At 37.7% G+C, this 8,460-nt stretch overlaps 1 protein-coding gene across 5 annotated transcripts in view; it reads left to right on the top strand.

Annotated features, from left to right (window-relative positions):
- Eda (ectodysplasin A) overlaps window positions 1-8,460 on the top strand; it is a 465,104-nt gene that overhangs the window by 153,796 nt on the left and 302,848 nt on the right. The window lies entirely within an intron of this gene.

The raw sequence follows: 8,460 nt of genomic DNA on the forward strand, positions 1-8,460 counted from the left end.
ATATGTTAGTTTTAATGTATTCAGTGAATACTTATTGAGCACCTACAGTGATGAGGATTTGTGGCAGGAACAGGGGCTGAAACAATGCTTCGACATAGGTATATTTGAGTTCCAAGATGCATCGCTTTCAAGGCCCTTGCGAGGCCCTGTAGCTAAGTTTGTGTTTGTAATTTTGTATTCTTTTCCTTAAAAAGAACCCTTCAATTTGTGCATACATGAAGTTCAGCAGAGCTTGCATCCACATCTGGCTAGGAAGAAAGCAATTCTCTGCTACCATTCTGATGGCAACAGGGATAAAATGATGGGAGGGCAGGTGACAGTTTGAAGAACAGTGTATGTGGAATATGTCAGGTGGAAGTAAATGCAGAGGGAAATCAAAGAAAAGAGCAGCACTCCTGCCCTGCTGTGGGGGGCAGCTGTTTGGGACTTCATAGCAATAAAAAATTAGAGAAAGACAGTTTAATGGGAGATTTTATTAGGCACTTCATCAGAAATGGGAAGAAAAAAGAGGAGATAGTTACCCTGATAATGAGTAAGGGACTCCAGAGAGGTGAAATACCTGAGGACCCTTTGTTCTGAGCTGCTTTATATTGGGTGTTAGTGCCCTCCCTCCCTCCCTCCCTTTCTCTCTCTCTCTCTCTCTCTCTCTCTCTCTCTCTCTCTCTCTCTCTCTCTCTCTCTCTCTCTCTCTCTCTCTCTCTCTCCCTAGAATTTGTAATAATCTAGTAGATATTTTAGGCGCTAGGTTCCCATCTCTGGTACCATCCTGTACGTGAGATTCCTATGTGAACTTCATTGGGTTTCCTTTGTCCTGTCAGAAGATCTTATGGGTTTGTTAAAAGTACTTTACAAAAAGGTTGAGTTAGCAATTAAGTAAAGGGAAACACAGTGAGAATATAAATGAGAGGCTTTCTGAGTAGCCTCTGCCTTGTCTCTTTTTTAAAGTGGGGAGAGGTGGCGAGGCTCATTTGACTCAGGAGCCTGCCTATGTTTTTATTTATTTTATTTTATTATTTTTTATTTACTTGTGTGTGTGTGTGTGGGTGTGGTGTGTGTGTGGGGGGCTGGCTGGCATGTGGTGCTGGGGGATTGAACCGTGGTCCCTGTGCTTTGCTAAGCTTGTTCTAAGTAGGTACTTTAGACCACTGAGCCATCCCACCAGCCCTCTTTATTTTATTTTTATTTTCCATATTCTTTTAATTTAATTTTTGTTTTTTTTTTTGCGGTACCAGGAATTGAATTTAGGACCTTGCACTTGCCAGACAAGTGCTTATTCTACTGAGCTATCTCCCTGGCCCTATGTTTTTTATTTTGAGGAGTAAAAACAAAGACAAAAGTGAAAACAAATGACAAAAACAAAGGCAAAAACAAAGCAACATAAAACAATACAAATGGTACAGAATTTTTAAAACAAGAATAGAAAATTAACAATGGTTGTTACATTATGTATTGTTATTGTATTTTTGAGTATATTGTTATTGTCAAATTTGTTGCTCAGATTACCAGATGTAGGTATGCAAGATTGGTTAAATAATTAAACATGAACTGTTCCTTTCAATAAATCTCAAGTTTTTTCTTGCCCTTTTTACTTTTTATTTTTTAATTCATTTTAGAGAGAGTATAATAATTGATAAGACCTTAGAAAACAGTGCACATTTAGAACAAGGTGAGAGGTATTCAACTGTAGTTTTTGTGTTGTACATTGCTGTCCTTGATGGAGTTTCTCAGAGTATAGATATTATTAGCATATAGTTAGTCAAAGTGAAACTACTAATTTCCATCGTGGGTTTTTTTTTTTTTTTTTTGTATCTTAGGGAATGGTCTACAGGGTGTTCAGGGTCTCACTACTAGATCAGACTTGGAGTGATCTGCCTGTTTACAGCCTCCCAAGAGCTGGGATTACAGGCGGGCCACCACACCCAGTCTCAATTGCGATCTCTGTGCTCCTGGCTTGGCAGGCCCAGGGATTGAACTCCCAGCCCCTGCACCTGCTTGCAGGTGCTTTAATCTGCTGAGCTATTTGGCTGGGCCTTTCATCAGTTTTTTGAAAGTAGCAGTTAATGTTTAAAATTTTTACTCTGCTTGATTTTGGAACTTTGTTCTCTTGTTCAATGCTTTTTCCTGTGAAGCTTTCACTCTTCCCTGTCAGGATTAGCCAAAAAGCTTTTGGAAGCCTACATCCTAGTTTTTCTCTGCCTTTCTATATGTCCCCTTTCTCGACTGTATGACGTTGTAGTCTTATTCATGTAGCAAAAAAAAAAGGCTTTCTGATAAACGACCTAGTGGAACTGAAGGAGAAAACCCTGCCATTAAGAAAACAAAGCAAGGGGAAAAAGCAGCGTGTGCACTGATACCGAGTCTAGAATGTATTCTGTGTTCTTCAGGGATGGCAGCGAGGCCATTATAGCCAAAACAGCATTAAGAAATGAGTTCTGAGGTCATCATGGCTCCTTGGTCCTTCTGTCACCTCAGAATTGTCCACACTTGCCACTTTACCTACTCAATTGTAGTTTTGGACCTTGGCAAAGGTCTTTTCATTTGTTTATGCTAGATTGTATTGTGCTGTGTTATAGGTAATATGTTTTATTATTTATTGTCACCATTGAAATATTGTTATGATTTTTGGATCTTTGTTTTTTGTGTTGTTTTGTTTTGAGATAGTGTCTCACCATATAGTTAAGGCTGGCCTTAAATGAACTACTTACATAACCTCTGCTGGTCTTAAACTCACCAAGATCCTCCTGCAGTCAGCCTCTTGTGTGCCTGGATTTACAGGCCTGCAACATCACTCCTAGTTATGATTTGGATCTTAAATGCCACACAAAGGTTTATTTATACCTTGAAGTCATGACCCGTGGCCAGTGGCACTAGTGGGAAATGGTAGAAATTTAAAAAGGTTAGTAGGAGCAAGTTTGGTTATTGAGGATTGCCCTTTTAAGGGATATGGAGATTCTGACTCACCCTCCCTCCCTCCCTCCCTCCCTCCCTCTCTGTCCCCTTTCTTCCTCTTCCCTTCCTCCTCTTTGGCTTCCATGAGGTGAGCAGCTCCTTCTCTACCAGCTTCCTGCCAGGACTGCTTTGCTATGGGCCCAAAAGGAACACACTAAAGCCTCTGACACCAAGAGCCATAAAAAATACATTTTTGTTTCTTTTAAGTTGGTTTTCTCAGGTATTTTGTCACAGAAGCTACCCCTCTATGCTTCACACCATCTGCATTCAATCAACATACTTTCTGTTTACTGTTTAAGCCACCAGTGGATCTTGAAAGGGATGTGGTCTTTTGGTTGGGTACCATTGAGTGAAGTTTAATTTGTAAATAAGTATTGGGACATGGTCTTTGAAATGGTTACCAATTCACTCAGCTCTGGAGTTGGCTTTAATTTTTACTCTTTCTGTGAGGGTATTGGTAAACACCATCAAAGTGAATCAGCATATAAAAGCAATTATAGACTTCACTTGATAACTTTTGTGTCAAAAATGCAGGCAGGAGAGACTTTCTCTTAATGGGCCCATTGTATTGCTTGGTGTTCACCTCCTCCATTTTTGTTAAAACTGTCTCTACAATTTTTAGCTGAAGTTATTGAGATAATTGGAGTTAATGTGATGGCATAGAGCTTTCATTAACTTTATCATGATATTCACAGTGGATAATTATATTACATGGTAGCAAAAATTGATATCTTTATGTATTGCTTATATTTTATTATAAATTAAATTTTAGATATAGGTAGTAAATAAAATCCATCCATCCATCTCAAAAAATAGTATTATAGAGAGTACTTTGTACACTTAACCTAGTTTTCCCTAGTGGTGATGTGTTTCAAAACTATAGTGTAATATAACCAGGAGATGACATTGCTACAGTCTACCCATCCTCTTCAGTCTTAACAAATTTGTCATCTCTATTTGTATGCAGATTCATTCCTAGAGTTCCCAACACCACAAGGATCCTTTGTGTTCTATTGTCATGCTCAGCCTGCTCTTGTGTGTGCTTACTCTGCCCCATTTCTAATCCCTGGCAACCACTAATCTCCTGTTTCTAATATTTTATCATATCTAAAATGTCATGTAAATAAAATAAATAGTATGCAAATTTTTAGTATTTATTTATTTATTTTTTTACTGAAATGGTCCCCTTGAGTTATAGCCAGGTATTTTATGTGATAGTAATTTGGTTCTTCATGTTTCTTGGTACCATTTCATGATATCAATGAACTATAGGTTGCTTATCTGGTCACCTGTTGAAGGACATATGGACTGATTCTAGTTTTTGGCAATTGCAAAATAGAGCTACAGTGAACATTCATGTAGAAGTTTTGTGTGGAGGGGGCCGGGGAGATGGCTCAGTAGAATAAGCGCTTGCCTGGCAAGCACAAGAGCCTGAGTTCAATCCCTGGTTCCACCAAAAAAAAAAAAAAAAAGTTTTGTGTGGATGTAAGTTTTCAGTTTTTCTGGGACAGATGCCCAAGAATACAGTTGTGCTGTATAGTAATTACATTTTTTTTTCAATGAAACAGACAAACTTTTCCAAAGTGGGTATACTATGTCACAGTACCACCAGCAATGTATGGATGATTTTATTTTTCCACTTTTTTTTTTTTGGTCCTGGGTATCAAGCTGAGGACACCTTATAGTGCCAAGCAGGTGCTCGTGCCACTGAGCTGTATCCCCAGCCCCCTGTTTCTTCACATTTTTGACAACATATGGCACTGTCATCGTTTTCAATTTAATTTTTATAAAGAAAGAAAGGCTTCTCACTTATTTAATTAAACAAAAATAAAATAAGCTACCTAGCAACAACTTTAAGGTTCAGAGAGATACCAACTTTGTTTTTGAGGGTTTAGAAGCTGGTATAGCATCTCTTTGCCATCTTTTCTATGATCCACATTGGTACATTCCTGTTAGTTAGCACGGGAGCTTTTGAACAGTTTTCCATTGGTTCCCCCTCTGCCCACTGCCCATCATACCCACGGCCTATTTTTAATTTGAGAGATTTAGCAATATATATTTATATTTGTATATGTATTTTAATTTCCCTGATGGCAAGTGATAATCTTTTCATATACTTATTTGCCATCTCTAGATCCTCTTTATTTTTTTTAAATGTTTCCTTTATTTATTTCTTTTTTCTTTTTTTTTATGGTCAGCTCAGCGCATCCTGGGGGCAGGGCTGGCATGGCTTGTGGTGCTGGGGATTGAGCCAAGGTCCCTGCATGCTTGCCTAAGCTTGCCTAAGCAGGTGCTTTAGACCACTGAGTTATCTCACCAGCCCTCTAGATCCTCTTTAGTTAAAAGTTATACCTCTATTTTCTAAGCTCATTGTTTCTTTTTTCTTTTTTTTGTATTTTAGGGAAAGGTCTACAGGGTGTTTAAGGTCTCACTACTAGATCAGACTTGTAGTGATTCTCCTGTTTACAGCCTCTCAAGAGCTGGGATTACAGGCATGCGCCACCATGCCCAGTCTTAATCACTGTCTCAGCTTGTCCCCCTGGGCAGGGCTGACATGGCAGGCCTAGGGATTGAATCCCCGTCCATGAGCCTGCTTTTTTCTTTTTTAATAGTAATTTCTCTATTTTAATAATTTCTTTCAAAATTAAAAAAGATATTCCAACAAATTTCCTATAGAACATCATTAAAAAGAGGACAATGCTTTGGAAAGTGAAGAGTTAATTAAATCTATAAATTATGAGCTCAACCAGTATTCTGCATGCTTATCGTGTTTCTTATGTGTCATAAACCAAATGTTTAGCAGGGAATTACCCTTAACTTACAGTTTTCCTACTTTCCAACAGTAATTTCCGCTCTGCTTTTTTTTAAAAAATGTGATCTTATTTTATAATTTATACAGTTTAAACAATTCAGAACAATGAGCAATATTTAATAAAATACGGTGTTTATCAATATGTTAATTATAAATTTATGCTACTTTTTAAAAACCAAATTGGTACAATCTGAGGTACAGGATCTCAGGATAAATCCTGAGGGGATTTCACTGACCTTATCAGATGCAACAGCTACAACTCTTGTGGCATAGGTCCTGCTTTACCTTGGTCTTAACCATCCAGCAGAAAAGTATAAAAGCAAAATATAAGAAGTAAAGCCATGCTGTTATATTGAGCTGTAGGGGACTCAGGTCAACAATTTCTGACATTGCCAGTGAAGTGGAAGATCCAATACTATTATGGACTACTGGACTCTTTTAGATTATTTTGCTGAGTTAACACACCTATAAAATTCAAATAACGGAACTTAACCAAAAAAAAAAGGGTATACAGATGAATGTCCATTTTGTATCTGTATTCAAAGTGGTTAGGATAGATACATAGTTACAGTTTCTTAATGAATAGAGGGATTTGTTCTAATGGTGTTTGTAAATAGGATATCATATCTGCATCATGTACAGCAATTAATCACTAGGAAGAATGTATGCAATGTGCTAAGTATTGAAACTGTCCATGAGCCTGCTTGCAGGCACTTTAATCCCCTGAGCTGTTTGGCTGGACCCTCAATGTTTGTTTCTTTCTTTTTTTGGCAGAACCGGGGATTGAACTCAGGCCCTTGTGCTTGCTAGGCAAGCACTTATTCTACTGAGCCATCTCCCCGGCCCCCATTGTTTCTTTTTTTTTTTTTTCCCAGAACCGGGGATTGAACTCAGGCCCTTGCGCTTGCCAGGGAAGCACTTATTCCACTGAGCCATCTCCCCAGCCCCTCCCATTGTTTCTTAATGTTGAATTTTTAGAGCTCTTTAGATAATCTAGTCTTTTTCGGGGGATAGGGTACCAGGGATCAAACTCAGAACTTTGCACTTGCCACGCAGGGGTTTACATTGTTGAGCTATCTCCCCAGCCCTCTTAAGATAATCTAGATAAAATTCTTTTTTCAGATATATAGTTTGTAAATAATTCTCTTAACCTGTGTACTTGACTTTTTATTGTATTTGCATAGTGTTTCACAGAACAAAAGTTTTGAATTTTGGTGAGGTTCAAATGATGGTTAGCTTTTCTATGAGGTTTAAAGATGAGGTCAAGGTTACTTTTCTGCCTGTGGATATTTATTTGCTTGAGCACTCAATTTTTTTAAGTTATAATTTTCTTTCATTTTGAAGAGTAAAAACAAAAGCAAGAAAAACAAACACAGAAACAGGGTAACATTACAACAATACATATATTATAGATTTTCAAAACAAGAATAGCTAATTAACAATGAATGATATATTATCTATTTTTATGGTCAAACCCATTGCTCAGATTAACAGATATAGTTATGCAGGATGGGACATATGATGGAATGTTACCACGTGCTTTCAAGAAATCTGTTCTTGTCTCTTTTTATTACCTTTTTCTAAAAGATTTACATAAAGAGATTATGGTAATAATTGATATGACTTTAGAAACGGTACACATTTAGAAGACCAAGATGACAGGTATTTCAAGCATGGTTTTAGCATTATGCATTGCTGTCCTCAATGTAGTGCTTCGCTCACAGATATCAGTATACAGAGTTAGTCAAGTTGAAAATTCTACATGGTAACTTCTATTTTCTTTCTTTTTTAATTTTTTTATTTTTAGGGAAGGGTCTACAGGGTGTTCAGGGTCTCACTACTAGATTGGACTGGACTAGTAGTGATCCTCCTGCTTACAGCCTCCAAAGAGCTGGGATATAGGTGCACGCCACCACGCCCAGTCTTAATTGCCTTCTCAGTGTGCCCGAATGGAGCTCCCCGGCCCCTGTGCCTACTTGCAGGCGCTGCCGTTTTCTTAAAACTGATGGAAATTCTTAGTATACATCCATCTTGTATGTATACTTTCATGTTTTTGCCCCCACCCTTTTCCCTATCTTTTCACCTTTCAGCACTCATTTTTTTAAAAGGGTACATAGTGCCTCTGCTGAGTTGGTTCTGAACTCTTGTTGAAAGTCCAACATATTTATGTGCGCCTATTTGTGAATCTCTTTTACTATTGCCTGCATTTGTGTCTGTCTCTCCACCAACATTATAATGATTTGATTACTCTTATTCTTTTTTAATGTTGTTTTCCAAGGTTGGTCCAGATATTCTAGGATGTGTTCCTTTCCATATAATTTTTAAAAGAAGCTTGTTTTTTTTCTGCTGGTCTTTTAACAAAAATTACAGTAAACCTATGGATCAATATGTAGAGAACTGATACCTTTAGTGTACAGTCTTTCAATCCATGAACAGAGCATCTCTATCTATTTAGGTCTTCTTTGGTTTCTTTAAACAACATTTAAAAATTTTCAGCACACATCTCCTGTATTCGTTTTGCAGTACTGGAGATTGAACTCTATCCTATATTGGCTTTGGTAAGTGTGGTTTAAGTAATTTTTGTCAAAGCATCTGTAAGTGGTATTGAGTTTTCACAGTACTGGAAATACAACCAAGGGGCATTCTTCTGATCTGAACCTTCAACCCCTACTTTTTTTTGAAACAGCATCTTAGTGAGG

The sequence above is a fragment of the Octodon degus genome, unplaced genomic scaffold (genome assembly GCF_000260255.1).
Source record: "Octodon degus isolate 3935 unplaced genomic scaffold, OctDeg1.0 scaffold00201, whole genome shotgun sequence".
Taxonomy (NCBI): Eukaryota; Metazoa; Chordata; class Mammalia; order Rodentia; family Octodontidae; genus Octodon; species Octodon degus.